Source organism: Topomyia yanbarensis, chromosome 3, assembly GCF_030247195.1.
Source record: "Topomyia yanbarensis strain Yona2022 chromosome 3, ASM3024719v1, whole genome shotgun sequence".
NCBI classification, from domain to species: Eukaryota; Metazoa; Arthropoda; class Insecta; order Diptera; family Culicidae; genus Topomyia; species Topomyia yanbarensis.
In genome coordinates, this window is record NC_080672.1 from 248,150,233 (window position 1) to 248,174,543 (window position 24,311).

General features: G+C 36.1%; 1 protein-coding gene across 1 annotated transcript in view; it reads left to right on the forward strand.

Annotated features, from left to right (window-relative positions):
• Window positions 1–5,589: 5,589 nt before the first annotated feature.
• LOC131693308 (GTP-binding protein Di-Ras1) overlaps window positions 5,590–24,311 on the forward strand; it is a 133,856-nt gene continuing 115,134 nt past the window's right edge. Inside the window, exon 1 of the mRNA XM_058981022.1 lies at window positions 5,590–5,888. The gene's annotated coding sequence lies outside the window, so the exon portion shown is untranslated. The remainder of the gene's footprint in view (window positions 5,889–24,311) is intronic.

Sequence of the window (24,311 nt, forward strand, 5' to 3'; positions counted from 1 at the left end):
CTCCCAAGTATTCGATTTTGGTTTGGGGGCATATTTGACATGCTTACCAGGCTAGACCCTTTGAGTTACGAAATCATAAAACTCGTCTCATGTCATTTATATACATAATAAATAAAATAGGCTCAAAGGCATCACCTCGAGGCCCTCCAAGTAGATTGCCGAGAGGACTAAAATCGTTAACAATAGTTTAGTGAGTCACTATCACATAAATAGTTTTCAAACCACTTATGTACTATCCCTTCGATGTCAATTCGCTCTAAAGTTTGCAACAATAAAAGTTTCGAAATTGTCTCAAAAGCGCGGTCCAGATACAAAAACACGGCAAAAATAGTCTCTTTAACATCGATTTATATTTGTCATTTTTTTTAAAAGCTGGATTCAAAATGGTTTCGCAGCTAGTCATTAGCAAGTTCTAAAATCTTCTGTAATGTGCGGAACATGTTAATGGGGTTTTTTATCCTTCGGCTTTATCCGTCTCAGTAGCTTTAAGAATAGGAATCACAAGTGATTTTTTTCAAACTTTTGGCACGTGCCCAGTTTGTAGCGATTAATTTACTAGGTCCAGCAGATCCTGTTTGTGACATGAAAGAGATGAGATTTTAGATGAAATTTTAGGTGGATTTAATTTACCTATTGTTTGTAGTTTTGTAGATTTTAGGTACAATTTATTTAGGAATCCAGAAAAGTTCGCAAACTTAGAAGTCGTAGTATGTTCACTATACCTAATTGCAAATGAATTATGGCTATCTTCTACAATCGATGAAATGCAGTTAAAGAGGTATCAATAGCTTTGCTTCGTTGTTAGGATCCAATCTAATTATACAAATGCCCTGAAAATGATGAAATGCTTGTGTTTGCGCGCAACGAAAACACGAACCGAATACCCCAATTGTCGCCTTACCGTTTGACCCAATGTGTTGAGCAAAGATGGCAGACGCTGCTCTGCTCAATGGATTTAAATGGTGATAATAGAATCAAGGTGAAAATAGGCTAATCACCCTATCTGCACACGCATAAATTGTATGTACGCATGCTCAGCATGGTACATTTTCACTTCCACCTAAGATATAATGGGAAATTCTCGTGATATGCTTCTTACCTTTTTTGTACGTACTCATTGGATTTTCTTCGGAGTTTTTTACGATAAAAATGTTTTGTGGGCGCTATTGTTTACACTTCTCACCGGGTGGCAGATCGGGCACGTAGCAGTTGTTATCGAGTAGCATCGCACTATTTCTTCCAAAAATTTACTTTTAACTGTCCATGTTGTAACGCCGCCTAATTGAAGCTAGTACACTATTCAGTACTGATAAAAAAGTACCCATTAATGCGTAGAAAACTACGCATTTTCAATAAAAGTGGAATAACCCATTAAATGGGTAAAGAGTTTGTACCCATAAATGAGTGCAGACCTTGTATGTCAACCTGGGTATGTTGTACCCATTATTTTTCGCAAAACTGTTACAACAAAATGTGTAAAAAATACCCATTCATGAAAATCGCGTCAGAATGAAAAATACTGTCAATAGAATTATTTCTGAATTAAAAAAAACATAATAACATAATAACATTCATTTAAAATTATTGTCTCCTTATAAAAGTATAGTAATCCAGATAGAGATCCTATTACAAAACTCCTTAACAAAATAAAACCGCTAACTATATATATTTTTACTAGCTGGATCTTTTGGCTACTCTTAAGGCTCAAGTTACCTCAAGGCTTGGTAGTATGCGTAAGAAAAATTGTGTTCAGCTTTGCCACCAGATTATCCATTTAAACCTTTTTCAAAACTCTAAAAGAAGAATATCAGTCGATTTATTAGATCATCACGATTCAATTCATGCAAAATACCTGCTGGAAAAACCATCGGCTTAGCTGGATGGTGCTTTTGAAAAAGTGGCTGTGATTTTTTATCACACTACCACACCGAGCTGGGGTACGCAACACAACTGCGCAATGAAAAAACCACAGCCACTTTTTCAAAAGCACCATTTAGCTAAGCCGATGGTTTTTCCAGCAGGTATTTTGCATGAATTGAATCGTGATGATCTAATAAATCGACTGATATTCTTATTTTAGAGTTTTAAAAAGGTTTAAATGGATAATCCGGTGGCAAAGCTGAACACAATTTTTCCTACGCACACTACCAAGCGTTCAATTCTAACACATGCTTAAAAAAGGTAACTTGAACCTTAAACTGTTCTAAAGACGATCTCCCAAAATTCCTCTCCGCGGAACATTTTGACTGTGAAAATCATCTCTGAATTATCATCTGAGACACCACTGGTTAGCAGACGTGCATAGACCATTAAATGCATGTATCATTAATAGTTCAAAAATGATTGAAATTAACTATTAAATTCACCATAACAAGAAAATTGCCGATGTTTAAAAATAAGTGGATTAATTGTTTAATGTTTCTTGTTATTTCGGTGGTTCAATCAGTATAGCTAAACTTCTACAACAAAGAGTTTACTCGAGTTAATCAGTTCAAAATTTCTCTTCAATCATTTACACTGATTTTAAAATATTTAAACGCCGTTAAATTATTTGTCTTGACGCGGTGCAACTCCGTGCAAACCGGTTCTACTATATTAATATTTGGAGTTTGAAACTTTGCGATAATTCTCTCAGGTGATATGACTATTAATTACATAAGAAAAATAGATATTTTTGAATAGATTTGGATAGCTTCGTCCCCTTAATCGAATTGGATCATCTAGATTATCTAATTAGCTTAGGAATATTGCAATTTGTTTAGGAAAAATGAAATTTGTGTGCGTGTTTGGTTTAATATTTCAGTCAAGATAATACTAAACATCGATAACATTATTTAGAATTCAAGTTTGATAATTTTTAATACTCACTAATGCTCAAACAATGCTTGCTTAGCAATTCTGCACTGTTGGTGTAAGTGGCGTTTCGGCTAAACTTTAATTAGCTATTGGAATATATATTTTGAAACATTCTCGCGTGACTTACTTTGAAAAGAAGAATTCTGCTATACAAATATTTAAAAGCGCTTTCAAATTTACACTTGTATTATATTACATACTATACGGTATTCCAACTAATAGAATAGTGAAATTAAAACGGGAAGCTTTCTCGAAATTTTAAGTAATCTATAAAATTCGAAATAAATATTTTGATTTTTAATTCCCTTGAATTGATACTAATGGATTTGAGCAGTAGTAGACAAAAAACCGATGTGAAAAGCATTATTGATCGATGTTTGTTTTTGTCCTTAGTATTTGAAAGTTTGAAATAAATGGATTCTGATTGCAGTAGGCATACGCGTCGGTTACGGAAATTTTTCGTTCCCGTCAATTCTTTCAACAACAACATCGAAACGTATTCTTTTCAACTTTTCCTTTTATTCTTGTGAATTTGCCTCATTTATGTCGAGAAAAGATTGTGCAGAATTAGTCTTCCCTATTAACAATATCTAAAGAAATTTAATTTCAACGCGGATCATTTGGAAGACGTGACAGTTTTTCTCGTGAACGGCGGATGCTACGCGTTTTGCAAGTCCTTTGTGCGTGCACAATAAAAAGATCTGTGGGCCGAATCTGGTGTCCAGTCGAATATCGAGTAAACAGATAAGTGCCCTCTTATACTGAGAAGAAGGCTTTGACCAAAGGTGGATTTCTTAATCTTTCACGTTTTTTTCACAAAAAATGTTCTTGGTAGTGCAATTCTCGGCTTTTTTCTCTCGCTAATGAAATTTGAAAACTGTAATAAGTATATTCTTTCACATTCGAATCTGTTGTGTTTAGCTGTCTCCATAATAATATACTCAGCTTAGTGAAAACGACAGTATCGGTATTGGTCTGTTAGTGGTTTGCAGTCAGACCAGCCACCCGGATCGTCATCGATGCCATCTTCGTCAACTTTATCTGAGATTTTCTATTGTTGCGTTATCCCATCTAAATGCTCGGAAAAAGTAGTATAATGGTGGTTCCTGACAACTGCCAAGTGAATTGGTGAGATCAATCTAATTTATAATTAATTTTTATTATCCATTTAGTTGACTATTATATAAATCACTCCATACCCAATCCTATTTTCCTTCCCTAATAACCAATATCAACATCCGTAATGCTTAAGGAGATTGCTTGGGTTTCCCACGTAGGCATTCAACTAACATTTCCTTCCCTTGGGTGATCGTAAGGACATGGACAGGTGTGCAGTGAACTATACTATTGTATAAACAGATTTCACTGTATTAGCCACCCATGATGAGTGCGGTCGTTTTTGCTATGCTAAGCTAGTATTTGAAAGTTTGAAATGAATCTGAACGCCTTACGTTTAATTTTATTTGAACATTATAATGTGCTTCTTGCTAAATTCACATTTTCCACAAATAAAAAAACGAGAAGTATGCGTAGACTTTTGGTTAAGATTAAAAGTTTACTTAAGTCTACTAGTAGAGAGGGGGGAAAGGTGTATCAAAAAATCTCAAATTTCGGTCCACGTGGTTTACGAATGGTCCTTTATTACTTGCAATTTGGTACACTTATTATTATTAAATAATGTCTAGAAAATTTGTAATTTTGTTTTTGGAATCGGTATTGGCTTTAACCAAATGGTCATTCGCCCAATGACTGGGAATGAAGAAAGGCTTGTATTGACTAAATCGAACGAAAAGTATAAACCCAATGAGTAATCTTTCAAATGAAACATGTTGGACCAAAATTGAAATACGAACTAAAAAGATCTATTTTTTTGAATAACACAGTTTTGTTCGGAATTCATCGTTTATTTCACTTTTGGAGTACTGCAAGAATCGAACTTTCGTCCCCAAACTTGAAGATTTGAAGTAAACTAACAACCATAAAAAATTAAATTGCCGAAAATCTGGAATTAAATGGTGATGTTTTGTCCAGCTAGGCGACACTGTGCGTCGTTTGAACAGCTCATTGAAGGTCCTTAATGAATGTTTTTTTTTTATTTCGATTATAGAGGTTTTAACCTTAAGGTCATTCGCCTCTTCGGGTTAGAAAAATCTCTTATGAAAATTTCTAACCCTATGTGCGGGGTCGGGGCTCGAACCCAGGTGCGCTGCGTACAAGGCAATCGATTTACCAACTACGCTACGCCTGCCCCCTTAATGAATGTTCACAGGCAATAAAAAATCGGCGCAGCAATCAGATTGTGTGAAATAAGCGGTGGATGAAATCATGAACTATAATCACTTTTCACGTCGGACTTTACATTACAGTGTATTTTTTATTTTTAGCACTATTACATTTTTGTTTAATTATATTGTGTTTTATATTATTCTTTATGTAACCAAAACCGTTAAGAATTCATACATTAGGTATATTATCTTAGGAAATTCCAAAATATTCTTTTTTTTGTGACCGGTGTGTTATGTTTCATTAGTCTGTGTTTGTGTCTATTTACAACGGTTCACGTGAAGCACGAAGTTTCCCCTGCCGGCGGAAACAACCGAAGTTTATGCGTCGTTGTAGCGGAAAACACGTTGCCATGGTAGCCCGATGCCGTGATCGGAAAAGGACTCCCGGTTTGGGGTGGCAGGCGACACCGTTGTACCATCGACAAGTGCCTTTTGCGCTAAGCGGATTCGCCTTTTGTGCTCGGTCGGGACAACATCGCTTCGAAAATATAAAGTAATCATTACTTCGATTTGTCGGTTTGTTGTGTTTATATCTCCTGTAGTGCTACATCTAGTGAACTTTGATTCTCTTCTGCCCATTTTATCTCTTTTGAAGATAAAGCTTTGGAATATTTTTTTTTTTTTAAATTTTGCAAGCAGCGACTGCCAGACATTTGATATTTTGTCGTTATCAAATTGTGTTATTAAAGTAGGAAACGTTGGGTGTCAAATGTGGATTCGACACGGAATAAAGGATATATTTTACCAGTGAGTTAAATATAGGAAAGTGCGTGGTTTAGTGGAAATAAAAGCAGTTTCTGATTTCAATCGAACAACAATTGGATAAACGCAATTGAATAAAGGCTAAAGACAATGGTGAATTTTCATTTTGTTTGAAACAATCGTGCAGTGAGACTGCGGAGCCAAAGATCATCGAGTGAAAGTGCATTTATAGCCAAAAAAGGAAAATCAGAGAAAGAAAAATACGAGCCAGACAACACACATGCTACGTTTTTTTTATCCTGTGGCAGTGGTGGCACGTTTACATAACTGCAGATGAAAAAGGAGTATTGAACTTTAAAAAGGTTTGCGCTCTGCAGTGCTTTCTACTTCCGCAATAAATTTCCCTTTGTTTGAAGATACACTAGAAAAAATTCATGCATGAAAACTTAAAATCAGAAGTATTTACAAGGTTATCTCCAGCTCGACTCAAAATTCCTTAGCGTTCAGTGCAAGTTATAACAATAGTAAATTTTATTCACGTCAATGATCAAAAAGTTAATTAAAGTGCCATGACTTACTATGGCAATGAAACACATCGACTTACAAACCGGAAGCAGCATCACATCATGGTGTTCATTGAAAAGGACTTAATGCACACAGTCGATATGGTCTCTCAGGCAATGAAGGGTTTATAGCGTGAATTAAAATAAGATTACGCATAGATAGTGTGTAAAATGCTAGGCATTTTGTGTACTATCATTTTCAAATAGTCAGGATGGTAGGATGGAGCTTATCAGTATACTCTTGCCTAGGTATTCATTCTATACAGTCACCAGAAATTTCCAGTTGTAATTTAGCACCACCAGAGCTTTTGTGTGAATTAGTTCATTCTCTAGATGGATTTGAAAAGTTTAAGCGGCCTATTTTATGGGATTCATCGTCTGTGTCGCCAATGCGGGTCTCAGGATCCTATTTAGAAGTTCACACTGCAATTCTAAATTATACTTAGTGATTGTAAAATTAATTATTCATTGTTCTACAGTGAATGGCTCAATGAGAAAAGACTAGTGTGGCCGGGAGGATTGAAAGGTCACGTTTTGGCGGTAAAGATAGTGTTAGTTTACTAAGTCAATATACATATAATAATGAAATATTTGAACAAAATTTCCTAAATTTTTGTTTCAACATGCTGAAAATTAAGCGAGTGGTAGTGCAGCCGCCGGACGTACCTGGAAAAAAGTTGATTTATGGTTGACAGTCACCGGAGCCTTTCAAGTCGAAATTGGACTACGATATTGAAGCCCATAGTTGAAATTCTACGTTATTTTTCAACAAAAGCGGGACATAATTTAATTCGTTTCAATCAACAAATATTTAAATTGAATAATGCACGTGCGTGTGCATAATAGTAGCGAACGATGAAGTTAAAACAAAAAATGCAAACACGCTTTTAATCCACCTAACAGTGTGATGAGACATTTCCTATAACTTTTATAACACTCTCTTCGTACATGAAATCGATTGAAATAATTTACATGATGTTTCGCGATGTTTTTGATATCATATGGTACATGGGATAGTAAAAGATCTCAGAGAAACATCAAATTAGCATAGGGAAACATACGCGTGAAAATCCCGAAAGTTTATTCAAATCAGAGAATTCGACAGATCAGGATTGTGATGTACTCCGTCCTAATAGTATTTGTAAGACATCACATCAATTTTTACATCATCTCTAATTAAATGGGCTATTAACTTCGAACCCTACAAATCCCCCGGCCTTGATAACATTTTTCCACTATTTCTACAAAAATCGGTAGCCTTAATTATTCCGGATCTACTAAATATCCTGAGATCCAGTCTTATGCTTGGGAACCCACCTATAAGCTGGAGAGAAGTTAGGGTAATTCTTATTCCAAAATCAGGTAAAAGAGACTTGACAAAGGCTTTTAGAAGTTTTAGTTTGACATCCACACATCTGAAACTGATGGAAAAACTGCTGGACCACTATATTCGAACGGAGCACTTATCGAAAGTTCCGCTAAACAAGTTTCAGTTTGCATATCAAAAGAGCAAATCTACGGAAACAGCCCTACATACCTTAGCGACACTTATTGAAAAAACCCTCGATTTCAAGGAAATAGCAATTTGTTCTTTTCTTGACGTCGAGGGTGCTTTTGATAATATGTCCTACATATCAATTGGGTCGATTTTTTTCCGAAGCAGCTGGCGTTAAAGATACACAATCGAACTGTCGATGGGATTCAATCGTAACATCAATAAAATATTCTCCTCGTTGTACACCCAATCTACACAATTGGATTTAGCTTCGGTGTATATCTATTCCAGTTTTCAGGTTTCCACCTTGAATGCTGCGACCGGAACCGCGCCCGCAGAAAATTAACCGTGCTTGACCGGTAGGAACTGACGTAGAATTCAACTTTTTGATAGAAGATTCGTTCCGGACAACGATGATGATTACCGTAAACCGGGGTGACTTTGATCATCGGGTGACTGATCACTCCAAACTTTTCTCGTAGATTGCTTATTTGGCCCGAATAGTTTACCGAATCGTTAAAATTTGAAATGAGTTTTGCTCTAAAACTTATAAAATACTGATTTGTTATATTTTTTGAGTATATTGTTCGGTTTTTGGGTTAAAAAACGACAAAAAAACCGAAATTTTTCTTTACCTTATTTTTCGAAGCTTCGCATAGTGTTTATTTTTTATAAAACAAATAAATCTTAGATTTTAAACGAGAGTAATAAAATCTAAGTGAGTTTTAATTTTTCTTTAGAGTGGGGTGTGCTAAATTTATTTCAAATAATTCGCTTATTTTAAAAACAATTTTCTGTAAAACTAGTTTGCAATAATTTCAGATTATTTCGAGCTAAAATTCGAAATATTTTTTTTATATTCAACACTCCAAAGCGTTAAAATGGATGAAACTCTTTGTACATTGATAAACTACTGAAATAAAACAAGTGTAGCAGTTAAAAATGCTTTCAGATTCTTTTATTCTAGTTAGGCTCGAATTATACGAATTCTGGTCACTCGAATTTTACAGTAGATTGAAATACTTTGTACATTATCTATTAACATCTATTTATATTTTATATTTAACATTTGAATGAAAAATATTGACATCAAGAATTTAATGTGGGTGAACATGCAGGTTATCAAAGTCACCCCAGAATACGAAAGCGGACTTGAAATTGAAATCATTTTTGGAAAATAGTTATAAGCGAAAAATTTCAGGTAAAACCATCCAATCTTCTTCACCATACACCAGTACATGGTTTGAAAATATTAAACGTAAAAAAAGGGCTGCGTCGAAAAATATGTAATGATTACTTCAAAAAGAGATCAATGTCACCCCGGTTTACGGTACTGCTGTTAGCTGCTTCAGGGGGATTACCTTAATCATAAATATCGTCTTGAGCAGCGGCGATTGTAAAGCCGGAGTAGCGGAGCCTTTTCCAATAGCACAATCCGATTGACACCATTGATCACATCTATTAAATATTACAAAAACCTTGAGAAGAGCAATTTAAAAAAAGCCTGTTTTAATCCACCTAGTGGTGCAATTGTGCCTTTCTCAATCATGAACACAAGAATGTTTGCGTTGTTTATATTCATTAAAAGCTTTCAAATGCATATATTACATTTTATTATTAAACATGACATGACAAATATACAAGAAAAGAAATCATTATTCGAGTTCTAAAATTTTGTAAAAGAAAAAACAGCCACGGTAATATTGAACTGAAAAACCTGTTTTAATCCACCTAGAGGTACAATTGTGCCTTTCTCATTTCTACAAACTATGATTTAATAGCTGGTTCGTACGATTATGGAAATGTCTTTCATTCTTATTACACTTGGTAAGTATATATAAGAGCACCTTTTTGCATTCATCGCGGTATCGGTTTGAATCGGAGTTTTCTATGTGATCGCACTACACAACCCGTAATTCCGAATCCGGAAGTCGGATGGAGTTGGAATTTAATATCAGTTTCCAACGACGCAACACCTTTCATTTGAGACTAAGTTGATCAAATCGGTCTAGCTATTTTCGAGAAACCAATATAACCGTTATTCTGACTTTGGATGCTTCCGGATCCGTCGATGGTGGCCGGTGTGGCCAAAGAGACTTTGAATGACTGTTGGTGACCTAGATCTACAACAGTTGTGTTTACATTTTGGAAAAAATTTCACCTTTTTACATTCATCGCAGAATTTGTTAGAATCGGGATTTGCTGCGTGATCGTACGTATCACCCTGTAATTCAGGAACCAGAACACAAAATTCAATAGCAGCTGATGGACCATTCATTTAAAATCAAGTTTGCCAAATCGGTTCAGAAAATTCCGAGAAACCGATGTGGACAAATCAACAAATTTTGTTTTGTAACCATACTCTTCAACTCGTAATCCGGAACAAGATGTCGGTTGAAAATGAAATTCAATAGCAACCTATGGGAATATTATACCTTTCATTTGAATCTTAGTTTGTAAAAATCGGTTCAGCCATCTCCGAGAAGCCGATGTGGACATTTTGTTAACAAATCCGCACATACACACACATACATACATACATACATACATACATACATACATACATACATACATACATTAGGGTGGGGCAAAATGATCGTTTTTTCAGCACAGCACTTTTTTGGTTCCTTTTGGGGTCCCAAACAACCGTGCAAAATTTGGGGTCGATTGGTGTTGACCCGGCGTAGCGCATTGCGTTTGAAATTTGTATGGAGATTAGTATGGGAAAACCTACATTTTTGAATTTTTAATTCTACAGACTACAATGCATCCTGTAGTATGCCGACAAATAGATAGAAGTGTAGTCCAAGATATGCTGAACAACTTTGCCGAAGGATGTATGGTGTTAGAATGTCTCTAAGCCGAGTTATAGCTGTTCAAAGTTCAATACATCGAATTAAATGCCAAAAATCATTTTTATTGCCAACACTGCGGATGTACTAATGGTATTTCATATAGCATTCCAAAATAACATTATTTATTTTAGATTTACCACATTGGTATGTTTGGATGAATTATTCAAAAGCCTTAGCTCAATTTCATGAGGTAGTTGAGCAATAGGGTGTAATGAGGGGTGATGGGGAGGGGGACTTTAATATGTAGAAATTCGAACTGAAGTGTTGTCGAGTTGGAATGTTCAGATGAATTATTTCAAAACATTTACACATTGTCCTACGCATAATAGTAACGATGAAATGGTCGGTGTTAAGTCAGACCGGACTAAGTCGCAAAACATCAAAAAATGAGATAACTATAGCATTGGATAAAGAATTTCGTCAGCTACATTCGACTCTTGTCAGATTTGAAATATGTAACAATAAACAAGAATTACGGAAAAAATTAATTTCTAATCATAATGTAAAGGATGCTTCGATTTAAACTTTAAACTCGTTTTTCTCGAAATCAATATTTTGTCACTTAGTCCGGTCTGACTTAACACCGACCAAATAAAACATACTGTATCCATTTGCCTTGACTTTTATCAATAGAAGTTATGTTACAGACTGAATCAAATGATGTCGAGTTGATATGTCAGAGGATTATATTTCGGTATAATACGCATGATTTGATAGCATGCTCATTTCTATGCTGTTCGATCACGAGGCGTGAAGCTAATTTCTGGATTTCAACATAAAATCTACCAGATCCCTACATCAATTTTTGCTTCAGGTGATCGAGCAGCATCGAAATGAGCATCCCATCAAATCATAGTGCGTATTAAACTGAAATATAATCAATGCAATCCTCTGACATATCAACTTGACATCAATTGATTCAGTCTGTAACGTTACTTCTATTGATAAAAGTCAAGGCAAAAGGATACAGTATGTTTTATTTCAACGTTACTATTATGCGTAGGATATTGTGTAAATGTTTTGAAATAATTCGTCTGAACATTCCAACTCGACAACATTTCAGTTCGAATTTCTACATATTAAAGTCCCCCCCCCCCTCACCCCTCACTACGCCCTATTGCTAAACTACCTACGCTCATGAAATTGAGTTAAGGCTTTTGAATAATTCATCCAAACATACCAGTGTGGTAAATCTAAAATATAAAATGTTATTTTGGAATGCTATATGAAATACCATTGGTACACCCGCAGTGTTGGCAATAAAAATGATTTTTGCCATTTAATTCTATGTATCGAATTTTGAACAGCTATAACTTGGCTTAGAGACATTCTAACACCATACATCCTTCGGCAAAGTTGTTCAGCATATCCTGGACTATACTTCTATCTATTTGTTGGAATACTACAAGAAAAATTGTAGTCTGTAGAATTAAAAATGCAAAAATGTAGGTTTTCCCATACTAATCTCCATACAAATTTCAAACGCAATGCGCCACGCCGGTTCAACATCAATCGACCCCAAATTTTGCACAGTTGTTTGGGACCCTAAAAAGTACCAAAAAAGTGCTGTGCTCGGTTGATGCGGCTATGATTACGTTTTCCATATAAGAATGGCCCACCCTAACATACATACATACATACATACATACATACATACATACATACATACATACATACATACATACATACATACATACATACATACATACATACATACATACATACATACATACATACATACATACATACATACATACATACATACATACATACATACATACATACATACATACATACATACATACATACATACATACATACATACATACATACATACATACATACATACATACATACATACATACATACATACATACATACATACATACATACATACATACATACAAGAGCAGTGGTTTTTAGCGGGTCGGGTGATGGCAGCTTAAACCTGTTCCCTGAGACATTGGGGTTTTTGTACATTTTTCCTCACCCAGGGTTTTCCTGAAACTTTTTTTACTGCTCTCTAACAAAAAAAAACATACATACATACATACATACATATATACATACATACATACATAAACACATGCATACACACATATATTTTGCGATCTCGGCGAACTGAGTCGAATGTTATATGAGACTCGGCCCTCCGGGCCTCGGTTAGAAAGTCGGTTTTTGAAGCAATTGCATAAACTTTCTATTAGAGAAAGGCAAAAGAATAATATTTAATTAGCTTAATCAGCATGAGTTCAATGTTATCTTCATGTGATTATATTTTGAAATGTTGGTGGAATGGGTTTGAAAGTGGAGGGAATGGGGGGTTAGTAGAGTGGGAGTGGAGGATGCGTCAGAAATCCTTCATCTTATTTCGGTATACGGGGTGGATTGAAGGAAATGCGGGCGTGAGGGTGGTCCAAGGGGAGGGGAGTGATAAAGGAGGGAGGTGTAAGGGCAAGGCGGGGGGAGGGGCGGAGACGCAATACTCAACTGCATATTTTGCCTTCCATTTGAGACTTGGTTTGAGAAAATCGGTTCAGTCATCACCGAAGAATCGATGAGACTTTAATTGTGGAATATGCCCGGAATTCCGGACTTCCGGAATCGTCGATAGTGGACAATATATTCAAAGAATGTTTGATTGGCAATCGGTGATCTAGATCTGCGATTAGAAGTAATTTTGTGAGCATTTTAATAGTTTTTAGCCTCTGAGGTATTACGATTGTACCGATTTATATGGGAAATTCCAGTGTATCCTTACTAACACCCCTGTAACTCCGGAAGCAAGAGTCAGAACCGAATGAAATTCAGCAGTAGTCAATGGTATTACTGTATCATTTCATATTTGAAATCAAGTTTGTAAAAATCGGTAGAGAATTCGTTGGGGAATGGGTGTAATATTAGCTTAGGAACTTGGCGGGTTCCCCGGGGGCGTCATGAACCGTCATAGGTGGCCAATGTGGTCAAAGCTGCTTTGACTGATCATTAGTGATCCAGATCCGCAAACTAGAGTAATGTTACATCAATTTTAATATGTTTTACATCATTTGAACATCATGGTGGTACCAGTTTATACGGGAATTTGCTGTGTGACCGCACTTTTCAACCCGTAACTCCGGAACCGGAAGTCGAATTAACTAAAAATTCAATAGCAGCTTATGGGAGCGTTATACCTTTCAGATGAAAATCGGTTCAGCCATCTCTGAGAAAATTGTGTGAGTTTAAATGACGCACACACACACATACACACAGACATTTGCCGATCTCGACGAACTGAATCGAATGGTTGAATTACTTTATTAGTTGTATCACTGCTAATCCTACGAACTGCGATAAGCGTAATTGATGTTAAAATGCCCACTTGTTACAATATTCTTTAATTTAGAATTATGAGTATCGTAATCACTATATTTGCTTTACGGTAATGTGATCTTACCGCCTCCAGAGCTTGATTGGAAATGCACTTATCAACTCGCTGGCAGGCTTGTTTTCCTGCTTCCCTATCTTGCTTAACCTCACAACTATTTCACACAGAAAGGCGGCAGGCGCGTGTGTTAGCGACTACTAGTGGCGGACCTATCTCTTTAGTGTGAATCACCGCCTTAACTACTTCACCCGATTGACTTCTTAACTCTGGTTTAAAAGATTTTTTTAACAACGCGGGTTTAGATCACTTTCGCGCATCTCTGAGAGAAATGCACGAAGTTTTTTGAAAGCATTTCTAAAGCTCTCACTAGAACTGTCGGTCGCTGGCCGATTCAATTAAAAACAATGGACTGCTCCATAAGGTGATGCCATGCCCCTGCTACAGTAGGGTCGCGGCGTAAGCAAACAATTTTGTTGTTATTAAACATTGCCTTCGCGTATACAAGGCGCAGCGTTAATGAAACCTTAAGCTTAAGCTTAAGGCTAATTCTTTATGATGCAACTTAACTCATGGAATCGAGCATCCAAGAGATTGGCAAATGATAATTGAATATTATCGGGACTGAAACCGGAGGAAATTAGGGACTCTGCATGCCCCCTTACTTATTGAACTTGATGTTGCCTCGGAGAGATGCATCATCAAGACGATTGCGCGGGTTACCTTTAAATGAGGTAAAAAGTCTTTTGTACCTTAATTCCTAAGATTGCCATTACAAAAATCATATTTGTTGTTACTTTTGTCAAAACCAAATATTTACAATTTTCTTTCATTATTTGACATTTTCTTAACATCCTAACTTTACGGTGGTCTCAGTGTGCACCTCTTCCTGCTTCCAAACGTTACATCCACTCTCGGCTCCTCGACTCGGTTGCGTAGTGGTTCTCGGAATTCAGATTTCGGGTCCCTCGTGCGGCAGGATATTTCCAATTGGTTGAGAAGTGACATCCTTTTTTGTCCACAGATTGTTGTCCTCTTGGGCCATGGTTGCTTGCTCATACATATTGTTTCGATTCTGTCTTCTCCGTTCACGTTGTTGATTTTTGTTATCTCATGTTACTCATTTCCTCGATTCTGGTTAGAATTTATTTGTTGTACCAACATTGATATCGACGTCCTTTACGTATTTGTCGACATTGGTTTCTCCCTCAACGTTTGGCTTATCCGGGAGATTTGTCTGCTTGCTTGCTACCTTCAGGCCATATTGATTGTGGGCTACTGAGGCGCTATTTTCAATCACACAGACCGGGTTTGACTGTTCCGACTGTGGCTTTAATCTTTGGTTTAGGCTGATCCAGGTTTAGCCTTTGTTGTCAATACTCCACTCTCAGCTTCATCACCACATGCAACCGTCCTTTCCAAATCCATCCTTGTCGAACGCGTTGGGTAGTGCTCGTGTCTACCTTCTCCACAGGGTACACACTACTCTGGACTTCTGCTTCCATTTTATACAAAATCTCCTATGTTTAGTCATTATATTTTTCGTCAATAGACGTAATTTGCTTATTTGTTCTACCGTTTTGATAATTTGACTGTTATAGATTATTATTGTGTTAAAAATATAAATGAACTAAATTTTTTTTGTTATCTTCAATCTCAACTTTTAATTTACTATATTTATTCAATTATTTCGATTTCTGTTTGTTTTCAATTATTTACTTTACACTTTAAAATTTGTCGTATGTGAGATTACTCTTGCTTATAGTTTATTTTAACATGAAAACCGACTCGGTTTGGCAATCTTCCTAATCTATTCTTGTCGGATATGTATTTCAAGCAAGAACAAGGGTGTTAGTTGTTAGTAATTGCCCCCAATTCCTTCTTTTTCCCCAGATGTGTTTTTTTTTTGTTCGAGATCGAGTTCGTAGCAAAACTCGAGTTTTTGTTCGAGTTTTGCTACTTTGCTCGTTTTAATAATTTCGAGTTCTTTTGCCCTTTGTGCTCGGTTTTTAGTAATTTTTTTGTAATATTGGTTTGGGCTCGAGATGGATAATATATTTTTTTTGTGTGTTCCTCGAGTTGTGTCTTTTTTTGTAATTGAGTTTTTTTCATAAAATTTTTTTTTTCATGATAAATTTTTTTTTCTTTAAATTTTTACATGGTATTGCTAACCATGCGGCTATGAACGAAAATTACTCTGAAATCTTACTTACCAGTATCAACTACATCCATCCTAGAGAGTGCCTGAAAATTACAATTGTCAAGGTGGACTGATGCGCAACTTGTGAAACCAAATCGAAATTCTCCTAATAATATTTAGAAAGATAGGAAAAAAATAACGCACTTTGGCTGATTTGCGACTCTTGTGAAATTTAAAATGAAATTCTTCTGCAGTGTCTGTCTCTACTGCTACTTGTTGATAACTTTCTTGTTTTGGCATGTTTGCCCTATTCATAAAATACTTCCCACCTGGGCGTTTTCTCGCCATTTGTTTAACTGCATTTTTTTATATTTATATTTTAACCAGTACTTGGACGGATTCATGTCACGCCTCTTTGGTAAAATGTAATCTTCTGAGCGTGTTCGCTACACGTTTCTTTATAAATTGTTTAATAAAAATTTTCTATCCCCATTTTCACGTTTTTCGTGACGCTTTCATCACCTATATGGTATAGTGTCCATTAACACTTTTCTTTAATTATGAAACTTTTTCCCTTGTTTTCACCGCTAAGATCTCCTAATAATTATTCCCTTCGTCTTTGTCTCGTATTCCTGTTCTTCACCCTTTTCGCCCTTACTTGGTTTGTCCTCGTTTGTCAACCTCTTCGTCCTATTTGAAATTTTAAACACTCGTTCGTACTTCATTCATTTATCATACATCCTGGCGTCAGTTTCCTTGTGTATCATACACCCTTTTCACTCCAGGGGTCTGACTTCCCCTTGCTCATTCATTCTTGTGTTCCCATCTCGATACTTCGGCATTGTTTACTCTGGAGTTTCAAATCGTAGTATAGTATAGTAGTATAGTAGTATGACTCTCGGCCCTCCGGGCCTCGGTTAAAAAGTCGATTTTTACAGTGATTGCATAGCCTTTCTTCATATGAGAAAGGCAAAAAGGGTTTCGGGGAAAAAGCCATAAGTTCGTCATAATTTCGTCAATAGATTTTTATAAACTTATGCTTGTTTATTTCACTGAAAAATGTACTACCAAAATACTACAAGTTTGATGTAATGAAATTATTGCTTTATGCCTTTACGTAAATTCACATTTACTTGCAATTTTTCTCACAAAAAGGTCCCTTAACTGGAATAGAAAGGCTTATAATGGGGTATTATGTAGCAAAGTACGGTTTCTATTCGTTAGATTGGCTGCAGCATTTCTCGACGTTTTCGTGTAGATAAAAGTTTTAATTTTAATTTTTTCTTTAATTTTTTCAGTAATAAACCTTTCGAAGCTATTAAAGAGGGTGTCGCACTATTCCATGAATTAATCGCCCACGATCTGTATAATGCATATAAATAATTGTATCAATATCTGAGCTACCTTTTAAGGAATCAAAGTAATAACAACAAAGCCTGCAAATGGTGACATAATCGTGTTTTATCGCATCGAAAGGATATAGGTTATAGAAGCGGGTCGAAAGTAAGCTCTTTACCCTGTCCCTTTTCTATTCAGGTCTCTGTGAAGGGTGCGTGAGATTGAATAAACAGTCATAATACTCGAATAGGGTTGCCACCCCTCCGGGTTTGACCCGGAGACTCCGGTTTTCGGAAGCGATCTCCGGGCCTCCGGGTTTTACATCAATTTCTCCGGGTTTGGTGGGAAGAAGCGCAGTTTCAATTTTTGTGGAATTATTTTATTCTTTACAAAATATTTTAAAAGTCTAAGTTAACTATTACTCTGATTCAGATTTTTTTTTTTCGTTTATTTATTTCGTTTCAAGGTGGCGAGGATGAGTTTACCAAATATTGCTGATTTCTTTCACAAAGCAATGAATGAAAACTAAATCAAATTTACTCCAAATTAAGGAAAGTAATATTTCGCTATATGCTACAATTGAAATGTTGCATCCCTCTAAGTCGCTCCAAATGGAGTAAAAAAGTTATTTTGCCGCAATTTTACCAAATCACTTCACCTTTAGTGGTGCTGCACCAAGGTATGGCAGATTTGTTCCAATCCAACTGGCTAGAGCAACATCGAGTTCCTTCGGTGTTGTTGCTACTCCTGCAGCGACCCTCTGTTGGCTTGAAAGGTGAGTTTTACCCCTTTGTTGAGACCTCTGGTGATGAATAACCGACACCACAAAGTGCTTCCCATACGATACCGCTGCCTGCCTCCTTTGCTCGCCTTTTCCTGTTAGTTGTGGAGAAGAGCAATGCTCGTTCCACTTATCCTCCACAGCGAGAGTAGCTGGTGCTTTTATATTCTATACACTTAGTCGGGGAAGGGAAATACTACACCTGATTAAACCGAAAAAATCGCTCTCAAACGTGAACAATTTACAGCTTTATTCTAACGTAGTAATAAAAAGCAATTAAACTGCTCTAAAATGCCGAGCAATCGCTTTGATCCAAATTTCTGTCTAGTTCCACCCAAATTCCACCCCGCCCCCCTTTCGTCGGTCTGTGAAAATCTCCGGGTCAAAGCCTATCCAGAGGTGGCAACCCTATACTCGAAGCTTTTTCGGTCTACTGGAGCTTCTCTCAGCATAAGCAGCATCGGGCGAAGTTGTATGCGTCTACTGCAAGAAAATTATATTTTGTCTTATAATTCCAGGAATTTACTGACAACAAACACGTTTGCTTGATGCACAGCAGACGAAGATTTATTGTTAAAAGCGTAGCAATTTATTAGGCACTAGGAAAATTCTTTGGCGCTTACTATAGAATGTCATGTGCATGGAGTAAAAGTTTGTAATAGTTCAAAATGATTTCCTACATGTAGCGCAAAACTACATTTCGCCTTCAGAAAAATAGCAACTTGCTGTTGATACAACACCCCACTCGCTTCATTATAGTGCTTACACCGTTCATTCGCTCGTTAATTTGAATGGCTTGGGTCTTGGAATAGCAACTTTATTTGGTTTGTAATGAAAATTCATTTCTATGCTTGTAGCAGGTTGGAAACTATCAGAAACTGTCGAAAACTTTTCATTTCTGTAGAATGAACAAAATATTGCCTTCTCCAACACTCGACGCACATTGTACATATTTAGAATTTTCCACCATATTCTCTGAGTACAATTCGACAGCTTTACAATACATACAGGACATTCTACGCACAATTTAGAGGAAAACGGGACTAGTTGGAGATGTTTGAAGTTTTAATTTTTTACCACTTTAAGTTAGATAATCGTGCAAAGGCACGTTGCATTAAAGCGCAATTTTATCAAAGTGATTTTGTATTGTCTTTTATAGACAAAATTAAGTGTCGCGGAAAACCCGCCACCCTACACGGCCCGGGGTAAGTTGATGGTATGTTGAGGTCTTAGTTGTACGCCGAAAAATAAGCAATCAAATCTCGCGTGTTTTTTGAGAAGGGCCAATAAGCATGCTGTCAAAATTCACTTTGAGAGAAAATTCCGGACAAACCGTAACTCGCCGAGAATGGATGTTAACATTTTATGAAAGAGAAAAGTTTTCTCTTTCGTCTGTTTTATAATCGGCGATTAATGGTTTGTCCAGAATTACTTCTCAAAGTGAATTTTGACAGCATGCTTATTGGCTCTTTTGAAAACACGCGAGAAATGAATATTCAATAACTTCAACTGAGTAAAGCCATGTCAAGTGATCCTCGAATTTTTCGCAAAATCACCGCTCTTCATGAGGAATATTTTATTGTATAGGGATTATGGTGAATAGCTTTTGGTATAAATATTTCGTTACAATTCCTTTTTTTCTTTAAGATATTAACCCTTAAACTTTATTACATCATAGAATTGTAAATTTTATATCTCAAAAACTACTGAAGATAATTCAATTAATTTTTGCACACTTATGGAATGATACTTGCACTATCTTATAAAAATGTTTTTACTTTATAATTGTGTGAATAATGGTACTTTGCATCTATTTAAAATTTTCAATTGTATTTTTTCTTATGTTCTTCACGCTAAAACTTTTCAAAACGTATATCAAATTATGCGGCAATTTTTCACCTTTAATAATCTGTATTTATAATTTTTCATTTTTGTTTCTATCGAGAGTTATGGAGGATTTTGTAACAGTGCACTCTTTCAACGCACGGCCCACCTTGATGCAGCCCGCGAGAACGTTCATATTGGCAACGTCGCACGTCGCTACGTCTGAATGCGCATCGCGTGGGAAGTGCGCATCGTATGTCTAAAAGAAATCACATCTTTCTATTAGCGCAAAAGGGCAAACTTTTCTATACGGATTATCGAAGGTGATTTTTTTCCGGATATTTTGAGATGCGTTAATTTTTTTTGACTGAAGTGCACAACAAAAATTATAGTTGTGTAATATATTTTTTATTATTATAATTTAACGTTACTAACAATTAATATCTTTAAAAACACTTTTGTTAGTCAAAACACATCCACGTTATATCCAAATTCATTTTTAGTCTGCAACATTAATATATGAAAATGGAAAATCTTATGTCAATAGCATTTTGTTTCACTTTTTTTTACCGAGTGATATTACCTTTAAACAACGATGTGTCTTTTGAAAAAAGTTTACATAAAATCTGTTGTTCAATCGCATCGATGTTGGGGTTTTTTATCACTATTGCTTCTGTTAATTCTGTACATTGGTGGTTCTCTAAGTTCTGGTAAGATATTATTTACTTTATCGAATTTCAATTAATCATCTACGATCTTTATTTCAAAATCATCGTTACAGTTTTCCGCATGTACCTGTTGAGTCATCGAATATTCCAGTTCCATTACTTTGGCAAACACTATAAGAAGGAAAAGTAAACGTGTAAATTTTCCTATATTTTAAACGCGTTATAGAGGCACCCATTACTATAGACATGGGATGTAAAATTGAAAATTTAACGAACATTGTGTTTTTTCATGTACATATTTATTTTCGTTGTATTTTTTGCGCCCATTACGACATATGCTACACATGTGTCGATCAATATAATTTTAAATTTATCACTCCACATGGATGCCACAAAAACAAGATACGACGAACATACTGATGAAATTTTTTTAACGGAATACATCATTCGTCTGATCGACCCATATTTATAACATGAAACAATCGAATGTTTTTTGAGCAAATATTGTCTATCTTGAGATAATATAGCATTTCGTCGAGTTGTCTCTATATGGGATACACTCAAGTGCGATCGAAACAAAAACAAACGTCAAAACGTTTTCTCCCTCGCACTGATGCAAATCAAATGAGCGCGTAATTTAACGCACGACCCGATGACGCATGGCTGAAAAGTCGCAATGTGGATTTAAGAAAAGATTCGCAATATACCGTGCTACCTCTCAGACGAACCAACTGAAAATAAAACGTGGTGAAGTATGTCAATTTGCGAAAAAAATGTCAACGCAGGTTAAAACATGCCCACTGCTCAACTTTGCTCATCGGCTGGCAACATCCGAGTGCGCTTGTCCGAGGTATTGAGTGACAGAAAATTAAATATCTCCTGAACAATATAATAACGCTAAAGAGCATGCAAATTACTCAGAAAACATTCACTTTCAATTATCCGTAGCGAAATACTTGTCTTTTTGATTTAATCTCAGAAATGCCAATTTTGAACATGAGATACGCTCCTTCAAAGCGATGCGCATTAGGACGTTGCGACGTGTGGCGTTGCCAAAATGAACGTTCTCGCGGGTTGCATCAAAGTGGGTCATGCGTTGAAAGAGCGCACTGTTACGAAATCCTCTATAACTCTTGATAGGAACAAAAATGAAAAATTATAAATTCAGATTATTAAAGGTGAAAGACTGCCGCATAATTTGACATACGTTTTGAAATTTTTTAGCGTGAAGAGCATAAGAAAAAATACAATTGAAAATTTTAAATAGATGCAAAGTACCGTTATTCACACAATTATAAAGTAAAAACATTTTTATAAGATAGTGCAAGTATCATTCCATAAGTGTGCAAAAATTCATTGAATTATCTTCAGTAGTTTTTGAGATAAAAAATTTTCAATTTAGTCATGCAACAAAGTTTAAGGGTTAATATCTAAAAAAAAGGAATTGTAACGAAATATTTATACCAAAATCTAATCACCATAATCCCTATGCAATAAAACATACCTCATGAAGATCGGTGATTTTGCGAAAAATTCGAGGATCACTTGACATGGCTTTACTCAACTGGAACTTAGTGAATATCTCTTCAATAAAACTGTATATTAACCGACATTTGCCATTAGATTTCAGTATCAATGCCCCGGAAGTGAATTTTTCAATTGCGTCTAGCGCAAGTAGCCTACCGCCATGCTTTTCGCTAACACGTGTGTTTGGCTGTAAGAGCTTCTACACGTCAGCGCGTGCGGGCTGATAATTCAAATTTAACGATATTATGGTTACGGTGTGTTTGGTAAAGAAACTTTATGTAAGAAATCGCCATCTCTGAAATTGTGAAATATGAAATAATGACTTTACCCCTTTCATTTGCGACCAACATCAAAATAATTGGAAAAATCTTTTCGGAGAAGTCTCTAACCCTATGTGCGGGGTTGGGAATCGAACCCAGGTGAGCTGCGTACAAGGCAATCGATTTACCAACTACGCTATGCGCACCCCTAAAAATGAGACTTTTCAACCCCACAAATTCCTCTGAATGCACTGTTCAACTATTAAACCAACTATTTGGCAAATAAAACAAGTGTGTGGAAATTGACTTGCAAACCACTATGAGAAGTAAACGCTAACCCCTGGTGCAACGCTTACCGTGTCGTGATGGCCAAGATCAAAAGTCCAACGACGACAGCTGAAATAAGCGCTGATAATTTGAAAATTATTGTGGCAAACTGCTGGAAAGGGTTATCCTTAACAGGCTGACGATCTACGCTGAAAGTGAGAATGCATTATCGCAGAGGCAGTTCGGATTCCGGAAAGGAATCTAATCCGCACAGTCATCGCAAGCGTGGAGAAAGCATTGAAGCAAATGAGAAAGGGTAGTCGCTACTGCCTCTTAATTACGATCGACGTGAAGATCACGTTCAACAGTGCCAGCTGGGTGGCTATCACCGTAGCGCTACACAGAATGTGGATCCCTGTCTATTTTTGCAAAGTTCTGAAAAGTTTCTTTCAGAACCGAGTATTGGTTTACGAAACGACCATGGGGCAGAGGTGTACCCAACGCTCTGAAATATATCTGTATTTATTTATTTCGTCAATCGATGTAGACTACAGATTTCCTTAATAAATAATGTGTATATATCGTGAATTTAGTATAAATGAAGCAATTTCGGCTTTCACAGAATCATCCTCTTACGCGTTAGAATTTCTTTTGTGTATAAAATATTGTTTTAGTTTCAGTTTAGACATTGTAAAATCAATTGAGTCGCAATAGTGATTATAAATAGACATCATTCGATTTATGGGGCTATATTTTGCATAGTTTGTGCGAAAAGGAGTTATTGAAAATATACTTCGATTTCGTAGCTGTCGTGAAGGTGCATAAAAGTTCAATTCTGATAAAATTTCAGCTGAATCAATGCGATGCGAAACGATATTATTAATGAATGAGAGCATTGCAAATTCGCGACGCTCCTTTAATGTTTGAATATTGATAAGCAAGCAGCGTGCTTCATAAGATGGCAGAGGGAATGCTGTCCATCCTAATTTACGAAGGGCAAATAATAAAAACTGTTTTTTACCGATTCTATTCGTTCTTCATGTCTGCTTGAAAAAGGGCACCAAATAATACTGCAATATTCCAATATCGACCTAACATATGCAATATATAATGTTTTTATTGTATAAGGATCTTCAAAACGATAGCTAAAGCGTTTTATAAAACTGAGCATGTTGTTAGCTTTGTGTATAATTGTGTTATAATGATCAATAAAATTTAACTTTGAATCTAATATAACACCTAAATCCCCAATTCTTTCACATTTTACTACAGTCTGATTTCCTAAGGTAATCTCAACATTCGGTGTTTGTCGTTTTCGACTAAAGGTTATTGAATTACACTTTTTCACGTTCAGTTGTAAGAGGATTTTTTGACACCACATGTGGA